Here is a 23,249-nt window from a genome sequence, read left to right as displayed (position 1 = left end):
ATACGTTGCATTTTGTATTTTTGAAAACAAACAAGTGTTGCATACATTCATTCATTCATTTGCATACATTCGTTCATTCATTCGTTTGTATTTGTATAAAAATGATATATGTATATATCTCCTCCCACACTTAAATTGGACCATGTCCTCATTGGTGCAAAAATGGAGATAAAACGTTAAAGATAAAACAAACGGAAAGAAATGAAAGATATAGCAAAGAAAACATGCATCATAAAATTAAATTAAAACTAAAATTGTACGAAACATAAGAAATAAAAATGTACGAAACTGAAATTAAAACAAGATAAGATAAAAATAAAAGATAAAACCTAAGCATGCGGCGGGGAATCCGGAGGTGTTGGTGAAGTTTCCACATTTTGGCGACGGAAAAATGAAAGCAGCCGATGTCGAGTCGATCTTTGCGCACGCCTCAAAGTATTGAGGTTGTCATTCATCACCATGTTGTTCTCCACCAAATCATCAATCCTCAAATTCATTTGTCGATTATTGGCATTGATTTGGTTCAAAATTCTTCTTAAATCCACCGGATCATTATCTTGAGATGCTTGGGCTTGTGGTGCATCTTCCGCTCCTTCCTCCGCACCTCCTTCCTCGGTACCTATATTATGAGAACTAGAAGCACCTCCACCCATAGTGCCACAAAGATGTGCAATACGGGTAGCATAAGAAATAAAAACGGGAGGAGCCGCAGAAACCAATAAATGAGCCCGCTCAAGAGCCGCAATGTCCAAAACCGGAACATATCCATGGTAGGTGGACATATCATAAGTTGCTAATTCATCCCGTGCTCCCAAAACAATAGCGGTGATTAAATTACCGAGAGGGACTTGAGTGGTGTGAGCCTTCGAAGCACGATACAAATTGTCAAATATCATTCAAATGCTATCAATCCTTAAACCTTTGAATAAACAATCTCAAACAAACAAATCCCGGACTTGAATTTTTGAACTCTCAACACGACCAAAAAGTGAAAAACTCAAATACTTGTGAAAGAAGAACACACAATTGTCCTTAATCAACTTGCTCGAAGTGTTTTTAGAGTCAAAAGAAGTTTGGTCGGAAAGATTTTGCCAAAAAGAGTTATTGTCAAAATCCCGAGGCTTATCATAAAAATCACTAGTAGGGAAACCAAACATATTTCCCATAGCCTCATAATCTATGGTATAGGTAGTACCATTATTCCGAAAAGAAATTTCTGTCCTCTTTTTGTTCATCTTTAAAGTAACCAAAAACTCAACCACATACTCTTGAATTTGGGGAAAACGCATAGAAGCAAAAGTTTCCCACCCCAAAGTCTCAATAAAAGCATTAATTTGAGTAGTGAAGTTCAACTTCCTTACCGAATCAAAATCAAGAAACTGCATGTCCACGAACTTACGATTGGCGTGTGAAAAATGCTTGAAACGTCCAACTTCTTCCTCGGAATGAATGTCGAAATAAGCCCCGCAACTAATACGAAGGCGATTAGCCTCAGTGACAGCCGACTTGTGTCCAACACGCTTTGCTCTAGGCATGATTATGGTGTTTAGGGTGTAGAGAAAAAGATGAAAAGAGAGAAAAGCTTGAGGTTGAAGATGAAGTAGAAGTTTTGTATGGAGACTTGAATTGAAAGGTTTAGGTGATTGAAAAGGGTAATGATGAAATTGGGAAGAGTAAAAGTAAGATATTGGGAAGAGGTTAGAGTAGGGGATTGGTTAAAATTGGAGGTGATGTAAGGTTTGTGTAAGTAATAGGTATATATAGGGTTGAATAGGAAGATTAATAGGTAGAGTAGGAATAGGAATAGGAATAGGTAGAATTGGAATAGGAAAAAGGTTGTAAAATAGGCAAAAATCCGGACTTAGGAGTGCATCATCGTCGCGTGTCGCGACCGAGGACGGTCATCCGCGGCCGTGAATCGCGTTGTGCAGCGAATTTTTTTTCCTGAATTTTAGAGGGATTTTGCTGAAGTTACCGAGGACGCGCATCCGCGGCCGCGAATCGCGTGTTTCAGCCAATTTTTTTCTTAATTTTTGGGGGAATTTTGCTGAAGTTACCGAGAATTTAGTCATTCTCGACCGCGGATCACCTCATGGCTACCCAAATTCTGCATATTAACTCCATTTCGTGCAATTTCTTGATAAATTCTATCCTGAACTCCTTGAAAATGTTATCTGTACTTAAAAACACAAATGTAAAACATTAAATGATAAGGAAAACCAAATGTTTATCCTTATTAATTGGAAAAATAAATGAAAATGCTTTAATTAATGAATGTTAAATTAAGAATAGGAAAGGTTTGGAACTCAAATTAATTGAAGCATTTATGATCATTTATTAATGTAAGTTAAATGAATCTTTATTTAAGGAATTTGAACTTAGTTATTAACATTTAACTAGTAATGAATGCTTTAAAGTTTTATTTAATAGATTCATAAGTGTAGAATAATGAGTTTCCATATAATCAAAAGAGATATAATGCAAAAGAGAAAGTTTTATTGATTTAGCAATATATACAAGATATTTACAAACAAAATAATCAAAGCTATGCTAGAAATTCGTCCCTTTCAATCGGGATTTTCTTAGCCCTATAGCGGTCTATTTTCATCTGCACGAAGGCTTGACGTTCTGGTGCAGAAAGAAAATTTGGGCCTGATCGAAAGACTCGTTTCACTAGACCTTCATATTCTAAAAATTCATAGTCTAGTGTCGGGAAAGATTCAGCATCACTCCAAGGAACAGAAATACTTCCCTTGGTCCCTAGTATTATTCCACATATGATATTACCGAACCCAACCTTCTTAGCCTTAGATCTAGACGCGGCAACAAGACCCTCCATCAAAATCTTTGAAGAATCAACAACGTTGCCTTGAAATATATCGCCAAGGACATAAAGGTCAGTTTCTTGGACGACACTACTGAACGTGCGAACGAACAGACTGTGACTCAGAAATTTATGCAAATATAGCATAGAGTTGGAATAAAAAGACTTATTATAGGCAAGTTTAGGGTTGAAAGGCCAGATGCCGGTGAGCATTCGCCAAATATCAGTGGATGTCATGTCTCTTCCATGATGACGTTTGGTAGTATCCTTCAAGGGAAAACCAAACCAAGCATGCAATTCAGGATATCCAAAAGTGAAAGTTTTGCCATCCCGACGAAAACTAAGACGCACCCGACGCTTGTTAACAAAACGAACCGTACAGAAGAACTCTAATATCCAGTCTCCAATTATAGGAAACTTCATATCAACAAATCTGGTCCATCCTAAACGTTCCATGTAGCGACTCATATCATCTTTAATTCCCAACTGATCGTTAAGAAAGTCATCCATGTATAGCATTCCTACAAAGAATGTGTATCGAAGCTTCAAGAAGCGCCTTCCCTCATCATGATTGAAGATAGGAAAGTTACATCCATAACGCTCGGATATATCAATACGTTTATTGCGTGAAGCAACCACTTTCTTAGGATGAGTGTTTGTGGAAGTCATGGTGTTTGGAATGAGTAAGGAAGAAGGGTTCTGAACTTAATTTCTGGGTAGAGGAAATTGGAAGAAAATCAGAGAATTGTTCTGACAGAGATGAAAAAGAAAGTGACAGAAAACTGAACCTCTAGAACCTATTTATAAAATCCTAGGATGAAAAAGAGGTGTTGTTTTGAAGTAAAAAGGCATGAAATCAGACCTCTTAAAAATGAAGAAACTCAATTTTTCGTTTCTGAAGAGTTGTGTCTGCTGGAGATGAAGAACACAGGTCTGATTTCTGCAGAAATTCAGCGTGTCGCGACCGAGGATTCTGACCCGCGGTCGCGACACGCTGATTTCCTTGCGGAAATCAGGCGTCAAAAACCCCTAATCTCTGATCCTCGACCGAGAATCCCTATCCTCGGTAAGTTCAGAAATTTTTCCTGTCTAATTGAAATCTATTGAAGTCAGAATTCTCAACTGAGAATCCCAAATCCTCTGTAAGTTCAGAAATTTTCCTAGCTAACCAGATTTACCCAAATTCTCAACTGAGAATTCTAAATTCTCTATAAGTTCAGAAAATTTCTCACCTTCTTAAGAATTCTAAATATATGAATTCTCAACTAAGAATTTCAAATTCTCAACTGAGAATCACAAAATTTCTTCTAATTCACATTAAATTCCTAAAAATTAATTAAAATCATGACTTGAATATATATTTTTTATATATCTAAATTTCTAACATAAAATGATATAATCAAAAACAAAAATAAAAATATAAATAAATAAATAAATAAATAACTATGTGTAGAAAAACGAAATGATTTATATGTCAGGAAATCTTGTTACGAAATTAGTTCCTATTTCGGAAATATTTTCGTAATAAATTTTACATCAATTACCATTAACTTTGAAACGATTACCGTTGGTTTCCTCAAGTTCTAAAGAACCATAGTCGAATGTTTTGACGACTAAATACGGTCCGGTCCATCTGGACTTAAGTTTTCCTGGAAATATACGAAGCCGTGAATTAAATAACAGCACCTTATCTCCAACATTAAAGTTTTTACTTTGATCTTGGCATCGTGCCATTTTTTCACGTTTTCTTTATAAATCCTCGCATTCTCATACGATAGATGACGCAACTCATCTAACTCATTCAAATTGAGCAAACGTTTCTTTCCTGCTTGTTGTAAATCAAAATTAAGTTTTCTAATAGCCCAATAGGCTTTATGTTCTAATTCTACTGGTAAATGACATGCTTTTCCATACACTAAACGATATGGAGTCATTTCTATTGGTGACTTAAATGCAGTACGGTATGCCCATAGCGCATTATTGAGTTTTTGTGACCAATCTTTTCTTGATGACGAAACAGTTTTCTCTAGAATCCATTTGAGTTCTCTATTTGAGATCTCCGCCTGACCATTAGACTGAGGATGGTATGGCGTTGACACGCGGTGGCGTACTCCATACCTTTTCATAAGCATATCAAAATTTCGATTTATGAAATGGGTACCGCCATCGCTAACAACGAATCTAGGACAACCAAATCTACAAAATATATCGTCAAGAAAATTAACAACTACTTTAGAATCATTCGTAGGGGTTGCAATTGCTTCAACCCACTTCGAAACATAATCAACGGCTACTAATATGTAAGTTTTACCATTGGAAGGCGGAAAAGGTCCCATGAAATCAATTCCCCACATGTCGAAGATTTCGACTTCCAATATGTTTTTGAGGGGCATCTCATCTTTCCTTCCTAAATTTCCCGTTCTTTGGCATTTATCACAACGAGTAATAAATGAACCAACGTCTTTAAACATTGTAGGCCAAAAGAAACCACATTCCAATATTTTAGCTACCGTTTTATTAACTCCATTATGTCCTCCATATGAGCTGGAATGACATTCCGTTATTATAGATTCATATTCATTTTCTCCAACACATCTCCTAATTATCCCGTCACCACATGATTTGAATAGAAAGGGATCTTCCCAAAAATACTGTTTAATATCGAAGAAAAATTTCCTCTTTTGTTGGGAAGATAATCCTTCCGGAACAATATCGGTTGCAAGATAATTAGCAAAATCTGCATACCATGGTGACATGATACTTTCTACCTGATAGAGATGTTCATCGGGGAAATCATCTCGTATACCGATAGTTTCACCTAATCAGATGTTCAAATTCTTGTAACAACAAAACCCATCTAATCAGACGTGGTTTTGCATCTTTCTTAGCAAACAGATAACGTAAAGCTGCGTGATCTGTATAAATAATAACTTTAGATCCTAGCAAGTATGACCTAAACTTATCACATGCAAATACTACGGCTAACATTTCTTTTTCTGTTGTTGTGTAATTTAACTGTGCACCTGACAATGTGTGACTTGCATAATAAATAACATGTAATCTTTTATCCTTTCTTTGACCTAAAACACATCCTACAGCTAGGTCACTTGCATCACACATGATTTCAAAAGGTAAATCCCAATCGGGTTTAGCGATTATGGGTGCACTGACTAAAGCTGTTTTCAATGTCTCGAAAGCTTTAATACAATCTTCATTAAAATCGAAGGTTGAATCCTTCATAAGCAAATTAGTAAGTGGTTTGGAAATCACAGAAAAGTTTTTTATAAATCGCCTGTAAAAACCTGCATGTCCTAGAAATGATCTTACTCCCTTGACAGTTGTTGGTGGGGGTAATTTTTCTATTACTGAAGTTTTTGCTCTATCCACTTCTAATCCTTTTTCAGATATTTTATGACCTAAAAAAATTACTTCGTCAACCATGAAATGACATTTTTCCCAATTTAATACTAAATTCGTTTCTTCGCATCTAGAAAGAACTTTATCTAAGTTTTTTAAACATGCATCAAAAGAATCTCCATAAACTGAAAAATCATCCATAAATACTTCCATGATATCTTCGATGAAATCATTAAAAATTGCAGTCATACAACGTTGAAAAGTTGCTGGTGCATTACATAGACCAAAAGGCATTCTTCTATATGCAAATGTTCCATAAGGACATGTGAAGGTTGTTTTATCTTGGTCATCCGGGTAAATATATATTTGAAAGAATCCGGAATAACCATCAAGAAAACAATAAAATGCATGACCGGCTATCCTTTCGATCATTTGATCGATGAAAGGCAAAGGAAAATGATCTTTCTTAGTTGCCTTATTTAGGTTCCTATTATCTATACAAACCCTCCAACCAGTGGTGGTTCTCGTAGGTATTAATTCACCTTCATCATTCCTTACTACAGTTATGCCTCCCTTTTTGCGTACACAATGGATTGGACTAACCCATTCACTATCCGAAATAGGATAAATGATTCCATTGTCTAAAAGTTTAGTAATCTCATTTTTGACTACTTCTTTCATATTCAGATTTAAACGTCTTTGTCTATCCGCTTTAGGTGGCTTATCTCCTTCTAAGTGAATACTATGCATTACAATACTAGGATTAATTCCTTTTAAATCTGAAATCTGCCATCCCACACTTCCTATTCTATTTCTAACAACTTCTTTCAATTTTTCTTCTTGATTTTCTGTTAATTTGTTAGAGATGATTATAGGTAGAGTATCACTTCCGCCTAGGAAAGCGTATCTCAGATGGTTTGGTAATTCTTTAAGTTCTAATTTAGGTGGAACTACTACTGAAGGCGGAACTGGTCCATCTTCTCGAATCAAAGGCTCTGGGTCCTTATCTTCTAATTCTTCACCCATTATAGGTTCTATTATTTCTTCTCTTTGAACAATGTCATTAACACATTCTTCAACTAAATCAAGCTTCATACAAGCGAAATCCTCCATAGGATATTTCATCGCTTGATTCATATCGAACTCGATCTTATCGTCACCTATTCGTAAAACTACTTTTCCTTCCGACACATCAACTAGAGCACGTCCCGTGTTCATGAATGGTCTACCAAAGATTAGCGGACAATTAGCATCATAAGCAAAATCTAAGATAACAAAATCAGTAGGAAAAATAAATTTGTCAACTTTCACTAAAACGTCTTCAATTATTCCATATGGTTTTTTAGTGGATTGATCCGCTAATTGCAAAACCATATTGGTACGTTTGATGTCTTCTTCTAAACCTAATTTTTCAAAAATAGACAATGGCATCAAGTTTATACTAGCTCCTAAATCACAAAGACAACTTGGGAATTCCATATTTCCCAATTTACACGGAATGGTAAAGCATCCGGGATCTTTGAGTTTAGTAGGTAATTTACTTGATACTATCGAACTACAATCTTCAGTAAGCGAAATGGATGAAATTCCTTCCCAACTAATCTTTTTTGAAATTAAATCTTTCAAGAATTTTCCATAGTTAGGAATTTGCGTAATTGCATCCATGAATGTTAAATTTATATGCAAATTTTTAAGCTTATCTAAAAATGATAAAAGTTGTTTATCATGGTCCTTATTTCGGACCCTGTGTGGAAAAGGTGGTTTTGGTACAAAAGGTTTCGTATTAGAGTCAGTTGGTGTATCTTTTTGTTTTAACGTATCTTCTTTGGATTTTGGTAAATCATTTCCAGGTAAAGTTGAATTTTCGGGCATTTCCGGACCTAAATAGTTTTCCCTGAACGAAGAGTGATAGCCTTAACATGCTCTTTCAGATTTTCTTCCGTTTGGCTGGGAAGACTTCCCTCTTTGCGGGATGGAATTGATTTAGCAAGTTGTCCAATTTGAACCTCCAAATTATGGATGCTAGATGATTGGTTTTTGATAAGCTGATCGAATTTACTTTCGATCCGTTTAAAACCATCGTCTTGATTACTTACCTTTCCATTCATAGCATCTATAAATTTGTCGATTTTTGAAGATAAAGTGCTAATCGTATCTCTTGTTTGATTTTGATAATTATTTACACGATATTGATTAGCATTTGCATTATTATTATTATTACTATCTTTCCAATTAAAGTTAGGATGATTTCTCCATCCAGGATTATAAGTATTAGAATAAGGATTAGTAGTTTGGTTTTGTCCTTGGACAAAATTTACCTGTTCTATCTCATTCATACCTTCGTAATCAATGTCTGTTTGGATCGGATCATTAGGATCGCACGGTGCCATAAACCTATCAATTTTGTGCGATAAGGCAGAAAATTGGGCTTGTAACATCGCAACTGGATCAAGATTCATTATACCTTTAACCGATGATGTACCTGAGGTTGATGGTTTCGCCATTGGTATATGTCCACGCTCTATGGGCCACATACTGCTGTTGATTGCCATTTCCTCCAAAAGTTCTCTTGTTTGGGCGGACGTCTTCTTCATAAATAACCCTCCAGACATAGCATCTAATGAACCTCTAGTTGTAGGATTTAATCCATTATAGAATGTCTGCATTAAAAGTGCATCTGGCAGTTGGTGGTGTGGGCATAAATGTTGAAGTTCTTTAAAACATTCCCAAGCTTCATAAAGAGTTTCATTATCATTTTGTGTAAAAGATGTCAATTCTTTGATGACTCTTGCAGTTTTTGCTAAGGGAAAATATTTTGATAAAAACGCTTGGGCTAATTGGTCCCAAGTTTCAAATGTTGCAGCAGGCATAGAAGTTAACCAAATTTTTGCCTTATCCTTCAAGGTGAAAGGAAAGAGGCGAAGTTTGATTGCTTCGGCTGTTACATCAGTAATTTTAAAAGTGTCACAAATTTCTAAGAAATTTGTCAAATGGGCATTAGGGTTTTCGTTAGGTAGTCCATAAAACGTTACGTTGTTTTGCAACATATTAAGCAAAGCATGCTTAATTTCAAATTGATTTGCGTTTATACAGGGTCTAACTACACTATTAGTTACACCGGCCATTCCTGGCCTAGCATAATCCATAAGTGTCGGTGGATCGGCCATATTTTCTGGCTGGATTTTTTTGGTTTTTATGGGTGTTTTGTCTTTGTTTTGTTGTTTTTCTTGTTTTTCTTAAGTGTTCTTTCAATTTCTGGATCAAAAGGGTCTGGTGGTGTGCCCGAATTTCACGAACTGCGCATGAACTTGAAATGGTTACACGAGCCAAACTACCTTCAAAACAAAATTGAAAACAAATATGTTATATAAACTGAAAAATAAATAAAATATAAAAATTGTATAAAAATAATGTGTAAACCTAGATTCGAAAATAAAATACGAAAAATAAAAATTTTGTCAAAAATTTTGGCGTATCCCCGGCAACGGCGCCAAAAACTTGTTGAGCGATTTCCGCAAGTGCACGGTTTCGCTTGTAGTAATAAAAATATCGATCCCACAGGGATACGTTTTTTAACAAAAAACTTATTTTTGAGTTTATTAATTTCGAACTTGTTAGATTTATTATTAATTGTAAATGAAAAGTGAAATTTGTCTAATTGAATTTAGGAAAAATAATTGTTTAATTGAGTTTATGAACTTTGAATACTTGAAAAATGCTGGAATAAGATTTTATATTTAGAATAAATCGATTGTTAGAAAGATCTTCTGATTTAAGGATGAATTTTACAAAACAGGAACATTTAGAACTTTTAGAAAAACAATGAATGTATTCATTTGCATTAAGCAAAGAAAACAACTTAAACTTTGTATCAATTATGATGATGAAATAAATGACGGAACCTCTAATTAATTGGCTTTAAACGCGACAAAACCCTTTCGGGATAGTTGCCCTTACTCAAATTAAAACTCTTTCGAGATGATAATTTGCCTAAGTGTTCAACAAAGTTTCCTTGTAATGATTTTGAATTCAACTGCGTATTAATGAATACACCAGCCTCACTTATATTGGATTGGTTTCCATAAGTGTTGCATAACGATTTGTCGAATAGAACGGACTTTATTAGCTGAAATATAAATTGATACAAGTTTACAGAGAACATGGAGCATCGAGTTCTTCGAGGGCGTGCAAGTGAACGGCTTGATCGGTTCCTTTCCTTGGGTTTCCTTAGAGGTTGTCAGGCTCAGGGGCGACCACTCTACTCAATCTTCTCGTTGTAACTTCGTAATAGGGATTCGATCGGCCACTACCATGATGCAAACTAAAACTGGAACAATGTCTAAACGCTACTGAGTTGTAATTAAACTATAAACAATATGTGTACCTCATCTTGTTTTGTACAGAATCTAATTTCTAACTCTCGAAATGTTTTTACTTAGAACTTAGACATAAGTTCTACGCTCTGATTCTATATCTATATTATAACATTTCATTGCATTTTTCTCAACATCAACTCTTTATTTATAGATGTTGAAGGGTTGTGATTGAAGTGATGTATCCATTGGTTAAGAGTCGTGTCCGTTGTGAAAGGACGTCTTTATCCACTTGAACGAACGCGTTTCTTGGATTTCAGCATGTGTTAAATGCTTTTGGCAAATTTTCTGCACTTACCGAGGATAGGAATCCTCGGCCGTGAATGACGTAGCATTAAGTTGAACGTTGGACGAAGGGGAGAAATGGCTAAACCACGCGTGTCGCGGCCGCGGGTTGGGGATTCACTGTCGCGGCACAGTGAGTTTTCTCACTTCTTTGCTTTCGTTCGTGTCCTCGACTTGGTGCTTTCGATTTACGTCGTCTTTGACTCCTTTGGTAGGGTTTTTCTTCTGTTTTTGATCATTTTTCGTTCCTATTTGGATTTTACCAAATATTTAGGTACCTTACAAGAAAGAAAGATATTCGAGAGTAAAAGTAATCTAAACAGATATAAACAACATAAATTTGTAATAAAAATGATGTAAATATTAATGATATTTTAGGTATATTTTGGGCTTAACACTAACCCATTCACTATCCGAGATAGGGTAGATGATTCCATTGTCCAGAAGTTTAGTAATCTCATTTTTTACTACTTCTTTCATATTCGGATTTAGGCGTCTTTGCCTATCCGCTTTAGGTGGCTTATCTTCTTCTAAGTGAATTCTGTGCATTACGATGCTCGGGTTAATACCTTTTAAGTCTGAAATTTGCCAACCCATACTTCCTATCCTATTTCTAACAACTTCTTTCAATTTCTCTTCTTGGACTTGTGTTAATTTGTTAGAGATAATAATAGGTAGAGAATCGCCTTCGCCTAAGAAAGCGTACCTCAAATGACTTGGTAATTCTTTAAGTTCTAATTTAGGTGGAACTATAATTGAAGGCGGAACTGGTCCATCTTCTCGAATCAAAGGTTCTGGGTCCTTATCTTTTAGTTCCTCACTCATTATAGGTTCTATTATTTCTTCTTTTTGAACAATGTCATTTACACATTCTTCAATTAAATCAAGTTTCATACAAGCGAAATCCTCCATAGGATACTTCATTGCTTGATTCATATCAAACTCAATCTTATCATCGCCTATTCTTAAAACTACTTTCCTTTCCGACACATCAACTAGAGTACGTCCCGTGTTCATGAACGGTCTACCGAAGATTAGCGGACAATTTACGTCATAAGCAAAATCTAAAATAACGAAATCGGTAGGAAAAATAAATTTGTCAACTTTAACTAAAACATCCTCAATTATACCGTATGGTCTTTTAGTGGTTTGATCCGCTAATTGCAAAACCATATTGGTACGTTTGATGTCTTCTTTTAAGCCTAACTTATTAAAAATAGATAATGGCATCAAGTTAATGCTTGCTCCTAAATCACAGAGACAACTAGGAAATTCAATATCTCCCAATTTACACGGAATGGTAAAACATCCAGGATCCTTGAGTTTTGTGGGCAAATTACTTGACACAATTGAACTACAATGTTCAGTTAGCGAAATGGATGAAATTCCTTCCCAACTGATTTTCTTTGAAATTAAATCTTTGAGGAATTTACCATAATTGGGAATTTGTGTAATCGCGTCCATAAATGTTAAATTAATATGCAAATTCTTAAGTTTGTCTAAAAATGTTAAAAGTTGTTTGTCATAGTCCTTATTGCGGACTTTGTGTGGAAAAGGTGGTTTGGGTACAAAAGTTTTTGTACTAGAGTCAATTGGTGCATCTTTTTGTTTTAATGTATCTTCTTTGGGCTTTGGTAAATCAGTTCCAGGTAAGGTTGAATTTCCGGGCATTTCCGGGCCTAAGTAATTTTTCCCTGAACGAAGAGTGATAGCCTTAACATGCTCTTTCGGATTTTCTTCTGTATGGCTTAGAAGACTTCCCTCTTTGTGGGATGGAATTGATTTAGCGAGTTGTCCAATTTGAATCTCCAAATTATGGATGCTAGATGATTGGTTTTTAATAAGCTGATCGAATTTATTCTCGATCCGTTTAAAACCATCGTCGTGATTACTTATTTTTCCGCTCATAGCATCAATAAATTTGTCGATTTTAGAAGATAAAGTGCTAATCGTGTCTCTGGATTGGTTTTGATAATTAGCAGTACGATTTTGATTAGCAGTAGCATTATTATTATTATTATTATCTCTCCAGTTAAAGTTAGGATGATTTCTCCATCCAGGATTATATGTATTGGAATAAGGGTTATTATTTTGGTTTTGCCCTTGGACAAAATTTACATGTTCAATTTCACTCATACCTTCGTAATCCACATCTGTTTGGATTGGCTTACCATTAGAATCACACGGTGCCATAAACCTATCAATTTTGTGCGATAAGGCAGAAAATTGGGCTTGTAACATCGCTACTGGATCAAGATTCATTATACCTTTAACTGATGAAGTAGTTGAGGATGATGGTTTCGCTGATGGTGCGTGTCCACGTTCCGCGGGCCACATACTGCTGTTGATTGCCATTTCCTCCAAAAGTTCTCTTGGTTGGGCACATGTTTTCTTCATGAATAACCCTCCAGACATAGCATCCAATGAACCTCTAGTTGTAGGATTTAGTACATTATAAAATGTTTTCATTAAAAGTTCAGCGGGCAATTGGTGGTGTGGGCATAAACGTTGAAGTTCTTTAAAACGTTCCCAAGCCTCATAAAGAGTTTCATTATCATTTTGAGAAAAAGATGTTAACTCTTTAATGACTCTTGCGGTTTTTGCTAAAGGAAATTTTTTTGATAAAAATGCTTGTGCTAATTGCTCCCAAGTCTCAATTGATGCGGTTGGCATAGAAGTTAACCATTCTTTGGCTCGATCCTTCAAAGTAAAAGGAAAAAGGCGAAGTTTGATTGCTTCTGCAGTTACATTAGTAATTTTAAAAGTGTCACAAATTTCTAAGAAATTTGTCAAATGGGTATTAGGATTTTCGTTAGGTAACCCGTAAAACGTTACATTATTTTGCAACATATTAAGAAACGCAGGCTTAATTTCAAAATGATGTGCATTAATTTGGGGTCTAACTATACTGTTTGTTACACCAGCCACTCCTGGCCTAGCGTAATCCATAAGTGTGGCCATAACTTCTGGCTCGGTAATTTTAGTTTTTATTGGGGTTTTGTTTTTCTTTTTCTTTTCTTTCTTGTTCTTTTTAAGAGTCCTTTCAATTTCTGGGTCAATAGGATCTGGTGACGTGTCCGAACTTCGAGAACTGCGCATGAACTTGAAATTTCGCACGAACCGAAATTACCTACAAAACAGAATTTGAAAAATAAATATGTTAGTAATTGAAAATAATTAAAAATATAAAAGTTTGAATAAGTATGAATAAACCTAGATTCGTAATAAAACACGAAAAATTTAAAATTTTGTCAAAAAATTTGGCGTTCCTCGGCAACGGCGCCAAAAACTTGTTGAGCGATTTCCGCAAGTGCATGGTATACGCTTGTAGTAATAAAAGATATCGATCCCACAGGGAACGTTTTTTTTAACAAAACTTATTTACAATCGGTTAAATTTACTTTAAGGTTTATAATATGGAAAATCGTTTAATCGGTTTTGGTTTTGAAATTGCTAGAATGAGAATTAGATTAGAGTATGAAAATGTTAGAAAATATTCTGATTTAAGAATGAATTTGCAAGATAGGAACTTTTAGTACTTTTTAGAAAAGTAAACGAATATATTCGTTTGCATTAAGCAAAGAAAACAACTTTAAACTTTGTATGAATTATAAAGATGAAATAAATGACGGAACCTCTAATTAATTGGCTTTGCATATGACAAAACCCTTTCGGGATAGTTGCCCTTAATCAAATTAAAACTCTTTCGAGATAATAATTTGCCTAATTGTTCAACAAAGTTTCCTTATAAAGATTTTGGATTAAATATGTTTTAATGAAAACACCAGCAGTCACTTTAGTGGATTGGTTACCATAAGTGCTGCATAAAAATCTATCGAATATAACGAACTTTATTAGATAAAATATAAATTGATACAAGTTTACAGAGAACATGGAGCATGGAAACATTCGACGGCTTACAAGTGAACGGGTTGATCAATCCTTTCCTTGGGTTTCGTTAGAGTTTGTCAGGCTCAGGGGCGGATCCTCTACTCAATCTTCTCGTTGAATCTTCGTAATAGAGACTGGGTCGGTCTACTACCAAAATGAAAACTAAAATGGAACAATGACTAAACGTTACTAAACTTGTTATTATTGAATAAACAATGTGTGTACAACATATTGCTTTTTACAGAATCGAAATCTAACTTCTGAATTACTTGATTCGGAATTTCTGCATAAATTCTATACTAATCTCTTTTTTCTACATATCTTCAACTCTCCATCAACTCTTTATTTATAGATGTTGAAGAGTCTTGATTGAAGTGTCATGTCCGTTGTGAAGGATCGTGTCCGTTGCGAAAGGACGTCTTTATCCACCCGAACGATCGCGTTTCGTCGAAAACGAAAGTGTGTAACTAGGCTTCTAAAATCTCCTGCTCGTACCGAGAATCTTAAATTCTCTACCGAGAATGGGGGAGCATCAATTGGTCTTCAAACGAAGGAAGGAGAAGCTGGGGAACGCGTGTCGCGACCGTGAATTTGGGGGCCGCGGTCGCGGCACGGAACGTTTTTTGGTTTTTCAGCTTTCGTTCGCGTCCTCGATTTGGCGTTATTAATTTCTGTCGTCTTCGACTCCTTTTGTAGGGTTTTGCTTCTATTTTCGAGCTCTTTTCGTTCCTATTTGGATTTTACCAAATATTTATGTACCTTACAAGAAAGAAACATATTCGAGAGTAAAAGCTTCCTAACAGTTATAAATAGCATAAATTTGTAGCAATATTGATGTAATTAACGATGATATTTTAGGTATATTTTGGGCTTAACACCCTAACATCTAAAATGGTACAATTTTATCCATAATGTTGGAAGCCAAGAGCAATTTTACCCCTAATATTGATAAATTGGGTCAATTTGAGAAATAATTCATCAAATTATTTTCTCGGTCATGAATCGTGTCATCTACACTTCACACATGCGTTATTTTATCAGTAACAAATCACAAACATATGTTGGGATGTGAAAAAATAAAAGAAAAAAATATTAAAAATATACTGTCTTTTGTACGAATTAAAGTAAAAAATTTAAAAAATTCACCGAATCTATAAATATTAATCTCTAAATAATATTTACAATTTGTTAGAATAATTATAGTATTTATAATTGTTTAAAATAATAATAATTAAAATGTAAAATTAGAAAAAAATGTATCCCTAATGTTGGAAGCCAAGAGCAATTTTACCCCTAACGTTGATAAATTGGGTCAATTTGAGAAATAATTCATCAAACTATTTTCTCGGTCATGAATCTTGTCATCTACACTTCACACATGCGTTATTTTATCAGTAACAAATCTCAAACATATGTTGGGATGTGAAAGAAATAAGAAAAAAATATTAAAAATATACTGTCTTTTGTACGAATTAGAGTAAAAAATTTAAAAAATTCACCGAATTTATAAATATTAATCTCAAAATAATATTTACAATTTGTTAGAATAATTATAGTATTTATAATTGTTTAGAATAATAATAATAATTAAAATGTAAAATTAGAAAAAAAAAATTCTCACGTAGGCATGTGAAGAATATGCCTCCACCACAGGTGGGGCGTTACGCCCCACCATAGGTGGAGGCATATTGTTCATATGCCTCCACCTATGGTGGGGCGTGATGTTAATACACCCCACCTATGGTGGAGGCATATTCTTCACATGCCCCGATACCGAAAATTTGATTTTTAAAAAATCATTCGATTTTACTTATAACAATCGTAAATAAAACATATTTTTGAACAAAATTATGTATCATTAGTCATTTCCCATGTTTTTTCTTTACCAAATTAGTCCGGATTAGATTTTGGAGAGTTTTGTATTTTTGAGAGGATTTGAAAATTTGAGAAGATGAGTGAATTTGTTGAAAGGGCAATTTCGTCTTTTCACGGGGCTAGGGGTGGGAAATGGTGGCTAGGTTTAGTAATCCACAATATAAATTATAATTTATATTAAATTAAATGAATTCTGGAAACTATTGTATGTGTATAGTCTCAGGGTTCGGAATATTATACTATATAATAATTTCAACCATTTAATTTATTATATATTAAATCTAAAGCTAACTTATAATCAGATACAATTAAATTATACTAACTAATAATTAATAAATATAGTTTCTAATTAAATTTAACTTAGTTCGATCGGTTCGGTCAATTCGATAATTTTGATTTAAAAACCGAACCGACCGAATTTACCGAATTGTTATAAAAAATAAAACCAAAACCGAACCTAATAGATCGAAAAGCCGAACCGAAAAACTGAAATGCTTCGGTTCGGTCGGTTATTTCGGTCCGGTTCGGTTTTTGAACACCCATTGTAACTCTGATATTATTAGTCATATTGTTATTTTTTCTAGTTTTTTTATATTGATTTTTAAAAATAATATAAAATATAAAAATTAACTAATCAGAAATTAGAATAAAAGAAATGAAAACCTAATATAAACATTGTTTTGTTAACAACAATTGCATCCGGTATTCTTCATCCAGAAGACATATTGATGGGCAATTCTACTGTCCACCCCCCATCTCCTTCCTTGTTGTGCTAGATTGCCACTCTCCTCAATGGTTTCTAGTTGGAGTACCATGGCCTCCACCTTTGGCCTGTCTTTGCAGTATGAAGCTCAAAAAGGCTTCAAACTGTTTTTCCAGATTACTTGATTCACCCATAACTTGCTCTAATACCACTTTGTTAAGCTCCTGAGTTTTGGATCAAATTACGGGTCCTTGAACCTTGAAATCAGGAAGTGAATCTTACTTCTTTTTCTTTCGAGATAGTATGATGAGAATTAATTAATGCAGCTCGTTAGAGAGAAACCTGGATCTCTATGATGAGAACTCCTGACCTCTGAATTTGTTTTTCAAATAGTACTTTACGAATGATAAAATGGTTCCTTTCTATAATAGTACAAAAGGCAGACTTAAACTAGTATTCCTATTCTATTAGATTTAACACTTCCTAAATAAAAATTCTAAAAATAAACTACTATCCTATTAGAATTAGAACTTTCTAAATAATAGTTCTGAAAATAAACTCTTATTTCTACTAATACTAAGACTTCCTAAATAAATGATAATTCCGAAAATAACAATTTCTAAATAAATTTACTCTGATTTGGACTAGCCACAACAGTTTCCTAACAACATCATTTTCTGTTTATATCAGCAAAAACTTTACTGAAATATCTTGTCTAATTAAATTGACTAAAACATTGAAGGAAACAGTGTATATGAATGACAGATCTAAACATTGCTACCACAGTACTTAAAGCACCTGGAGAACCAAGAATTAATGGCCAACAATTAAAAATAGGTGACTCAGTTGAATTTGTTAGGTAGCTACCATGCTTAAATTAAAAACAATTACACTACACAACATAAATTTGTTCATAGATGTGCTTGTATCCAAGTGAACATCACATGCAAATACTTCTTAGCTGAGTAATCTTCAAGAAGAACTAATCCTCTAGAAGAGACACAAAAAATAAAATTTAGCATACCTTGCAGATCAAGTATTGAGTCTTCTAATTTGTTTCGTTGACTTTTCAAAATTTTCAAGTTATCCTCATGCTGCTTGATTTGGATTCCTGCTGTGTGTAGATCATCTTGAAATTTCTGCAAAGGTTACAATTTAACAATTAGTTCTTTGACCTACTTTACATTGTAAATAAGCTATAGTAACTTAAAGTATGTCTAAAAAAATACAAATTGCAATGTGAAATTTCGTCTTTTTTTTTACAAATGTCAACTCCATAAAAATAAAATATAAATAACAGAAGAATTGCTTTTGATTTACACCCACATCACAACAAAATGTAAAGATCCTATGCAAACTGAAAACCATAGAATTGTATATGACGGATTGGGCTTGCATAGAACAACCATTTTGCATTTCATTACTTGGGATAATAGTAGCTTCTTCTTCCATCACAGCTGACAAATCCTGCGGAAACACTCTATGTAAGAATTACAGCTAAAATAAAAGGATCGACTTAACATTTGCAACTATGAACATATCATCTCAAAGAGCAACATGACACTATGTTCCTTATACAAATAGGTAAAACAAGGCACATTTGTATGCATCACAGTGCACCTCAAGAAACAATAAAAAGCCGACAAACAAAAACCATATTTACTAATAATGGAAATAGTCATAGTAATCTTCTGAAATCTAAAGATGATAAAAGTCTAAAACATATGAAGCCTCAGATATAATTTCTTTATGGTCTCACTGCATATAGTGAACAAATTAAAAGCCTTCAAAGCTTATGCTCCCAAATAATATCCTAATTATTGGAAGATAAAGTCATCAAAATTAGCTGCAAAGTTTAAAAGTTCTCTGCCATTCAAAAACAAGGGCTGGCAATATAATTTCTTTGATAACAACCATGCGAGCATATACATGGCGTCTACTCTTCTACATGTCAAAATTTTCAAAATATAGTTCACTGAGTGAAGCAAAATGAATCCAGCCACACTAATCACCATCCTTCTTAGGGTCTCGAAATTTATCATATGCGAGTATTCCAGTGATTAATATGAGATACGGTACGGCGGGGATACATCAAATTTTATATATAATTAATAATATATATATCATTTATAATGAAAATTCAAAAGATAAATAAATATATAAATCACAAATCATATTCATAAAGTGATTATAAAAACAAAAATAATACTCTCAAGTCATTATAAAACCACAAATAACATCTATAATATTAACTAATAAGTAATTAATTCATAGAAGATCGACCAGATGAGAGGAAAAACTCGATCAAAGTAGATTGACCAGATGAGAGGGATCGACTTCAGCAAAGCAATCGAGGAAGACAACTGATTGCACAGAACCACTGAACAGAAGAACTCGATCAGATGAGAGAAAAGATTTAGGAATTTCAATTTTGTTAGGGTTCAATGCATCACACAGGAGAGATTTTCAATTTTAGTTTAGGGTTCAATCGATTTCGTGTCGGTATATACTAGTAATCCTGGGATTATTTCATTTTAATCCTTATATTTTCTGAGTTTTAAAAAAACCCTTATACTTTCATAGTTTTTTTAAAAAAACCCCTAAAGTATCCCCAAAGTGTCCCCCGCCTATCCCATCATTTAAAAAAAACATTGTAGCATCATTTTTTGATGGGGCATCATTTAATAAATTAATATTATTTATTTTCTTTTTCATTTATTTTATATACATAAAAACCAGAAATCAAGAATCATTTAACACTAATAATCAATCCATACAAAATCATTTAACTCTAATAATGATGAAATGGGTTGGAGTAAAAACATTGTAGCAACATCAAAACAGATAGAGAATGTGATGAAAACATGGTTTGATGCAGTAAATTTGATGAAATGTGTTGGAGATGGTCTAAGCTCCGGTTAGTTGCAAACTGAAAAGAACTGTTCATTAAACCCAAAACGCAATATTACCATCCATAAGTGATGACCCGCGAAGCCAAACCGGGCCGAATTCATTACACGGGCCCAGCCCATACTTAGACCCATGGTCTAGGATCGGATGGGACCCGAATAGAGCCCGAATAGAGGAAGCGGGTGAAGTAAGTAACTGCCCCGAATTCCTAAATGGAGCATCAAAACTCCCACTCAGAACAAACGATACCACGTTTGTTGTTGCCACGAAAGCCACGAAAGGCACATGGCCTAAAAAGGAGTAACCGCCATCGGAACGTGGCCTGGAAGGAGTAACCGCCCTCGGCGGTTACTTAAGAACACTTATAAAAAGGCATAAGGCCAAAGGGGAGAGGTACGTTCACATTTTTCCCCGTAATGCTATTATTACCAACCTTCATACAAAGAACTGACTAGATCGTCGAAGAGTTTTTCCGGAGATCCCGTCTCCGGTAACTCCGGCGGAGATCATCAAATCGGATTCAGCAAGTTATCAATAAGTGGTTCAGATCAAGGCGGTTAGGTTTTGACAACAACAAATTTAACTTGTCAAAACTAATTTGTGTGACTCACTTATATACCAAGTAAAACAAAATTCACTTGAAATTATCTGATTATGGATTTATAAACATCCATGCAAAATAATTTTTCTTAGAAAGAGAGGAATTAAGTCCAATTTACATTAGAAAATTTGAATTATCCCAATGATCAAAGAAAATTAAGCAATTAAAAAGGACAAATTCCATCTTAAATTACAAAATGCACAACTGGAAAATTATGGACCCTAATTTGGTCGATCCAACAATGAGCTTACCCGGAAATATAACTATAGAATTCCTGAGCATTAAAGACCTAGGATGGGCAAAGAATAAGATAATAATTTAAATAGTTATCGAGTTTTGTCATTGTATTATACTATTAGGTAATTGTGGTTTCCTAAATAACTACCACTATGTTTAACAGAGGCGATATACGAGGTGATATAGGGATAAAAAGTGGCTCTTTATATACGTTGTTTGTTAGAGGGGTGTACAAGGAAGGATAGATGGGTCGAACTCCAATTAATTTTATTTTTTTTTAATTTATAATCATAATCAATGTATCTTCCACATAATTTTTTTTCATGTGAGACTAATAATAGTAGATTGGCTCTCTGAACTTGTCCATAATTGTTTTTTAGCTCCCTGAACTTTGCAAATGTCTTACCAGCTCTCTAAACTTGCTTATTCCGTAACAACTGAATACAAAAACCATAATACTAACTCGTGTTAAAGAGCAAAAATACTCATAATGTTTTGGAACATGAGTAATTTTACCCCTAACGTCTAAAATGGTGCAATTTTACCCCTAACATTGGAAACCAAGAGCAATTTTACATTTAACATTGATAAATTGGGTTAATTTGAGAAATAATTCATCAAATTGTCTTCTCGGTCATGAATCTTGTCATCTACACTTCATACGTGCATCATTTTATCGGTAACAAATCACAAACATATGTTGGGATGTGAAAAAAAATATACTATCTTTTGTACAAATTGGACAAAACAATTCAAAAATTTCACCAATTTATAAATTTGATCTTGGCTACTAACGTTAGGGGTAAAATTGCACCATTTTACACGTTGTGGGTAAAGTTACTCCTGACCTAAAATATTAAGAGTATTTTTGCTCCTTAACCCTACTAACTCTGGTTCTTCAATATTTTGAAAGGTAGGGGAAGAAAAAAATTACCTCACAAATAGATGTATTTTTAGAATTTAGGTTTAATAAGTTTTGGTATTTATTTGGTACAGAATAAGCAAGTTTAGGGAGCTGGTGAGACATTTGCAAAGTTCAGGGAGCTAATAAATTTTTATGGACAAGTTTAAGGAGCTGGTGATACGAAATAAGCAAGTTTAGGGAACTGGTGAGACACTTACAAGTTCAGAGAGTCAATCTACTATTATGGATAAGTTCATGGAGCTGGTGATGTATTAGGCCTAATTTTATTGACCTATTTCAAAGCTTAGTAACCAATTCACAATATAAGCTCAAAAAAAGTGAAAAGACTAGTCAGACTTGCCACGTATCATTTGCTTAAATATAACAGCAATCTATACTATATACTAAATTTGTAGTTAATAGTACTGATGTATCATCTCTTGAAGATATCTATGGCCCGATGTGCCATTTTCTTAAAATATTGTAACTCTTCTTCTTCACAACTTTTCTCCTTAGCTTTGCATGACCATGGTGATAAACCGTTCCCAAATAATTACCCACGTTCTCAATCTACCCATTCTTTATCTATTCAGAATACACGTTTTATTGGTAACTGCTTTTCTTCTTCTTCATTTGCACTTTGTTTTCTTCATTTTATGTCTTACTTCTTCTCGAATTTTGATTGCATTTGTTGTCGATCTGTGTTTTCTAACCGTTCAAATTTGTCATCTTCGAGCGAGGAGTAATTCCAAGAGACGCTTGTTCAAAGAAGCTCAGATCTAGTAATCTTCACCTACCCCCAATGTATATATGGAATCTACACTATTATTTAAAATACATAAAATTAATATGATTATTTTTGTTTGTATATGTAACTTCTTAAATAAATTCAGTAAGTAACATCAAAAATGAAATATTATAGATTTGTTTATTTACAATTTTTTTTCAGTAAAAATGGGGTGATGGTTTAGGGAAAGGCCGGACATCCCGACTAGGTCGGCATATTATTAAAAAGCAAAGGAATAGTATACAAAGGAATAAAGAAACAAAAAGAGGAGAACAGAGCAAAACTAAATTCTAGATTGTTCAATCGAACTACAATCACCATAAATGAAAGAACTCCAAAATGAAAGAAAGGTATCTCCGTTCCCGTCCCGTTAATCCCCAATGGGGATCCCCATTATTCCACGTGATAATTGATTTTTTGGATGATTTTAAGTACATTTTAATTAGGTGATTGATTGTTTTCAATTTTTAGTTTTATTTTTATTTTAAAATTTTGAGAATGG

The 23,249-nt window shown here is 34.1% G+C and overlaps 1 long non-coding RNA gene and 2 other non-coding genes across 3 annotated transcripts; 2 read left to right on the top strand and 1 right to left on the bottom strand.

The window, feature by feature from the left end:
* Positions 1-8,863: 8,863 nt before the first annotated feature.
* LOC136225135 (small nucleolar RNA R71) lies at positions 8,864-8,970 on the top strand. The gene has a single exon (XR_010686868.1). It is a non-coding gene; the product is annotated as a small nucleolar RNA R71 (small nucleolar RNA).
* A 4,354-nt stretch (positions 8,971-13,324) lies between these two features.
* LOC136225069 (small nucleolar RNA R71) lies at positions 13,325-13,431 on the top strand. The gene has a single exon (XR_010686806.1). It is a non-coding gene; the product is annotated as a small nucleolar RNA R71 (small nucleolar RNA).
* A 3,891-nt stretch (positions 13,432-17,322) lies between these two features.
* Positions 17,323-19,752, bottom strand: LOC136221934 (uncharacterized). The gene is made up of 4 exons (XR_010685399.1): positions 19,592-19,752; positions 18,635-18,775; positions 18,333-18,447; positions 17,323-17,565 (listed from the first exon to the last, which is right to left on the bottom strand). It is a non-coding gene; the product is annotated as an uncharacterized lncRNA (long non-coding RNA).
* Between the last annotated feature and the right edge of the window lie 3,497 nt (positions 19,753-23,249).

This window comes from Euphorbia lathyris, chromosome 3 (genome assembly GCF_963576675.1).
Source record: "Euphorbia lathyris chromosome 3, ddEupLath1.1, whole genome shotgun sequence".
Classification (NCBI taxonomy): Eukaryota; Viridiplantae; Streptophyta; class Magnoliopsida; order Malpighiales; family Euphorbiaceae; genus Euphorbia; species Euphorbia lathyris.
The sequence above is the reverse complement of the archived record's forward strand: the minus strand, read 5'-3'. Positions and strand labels throughout refer to the sequence as shown.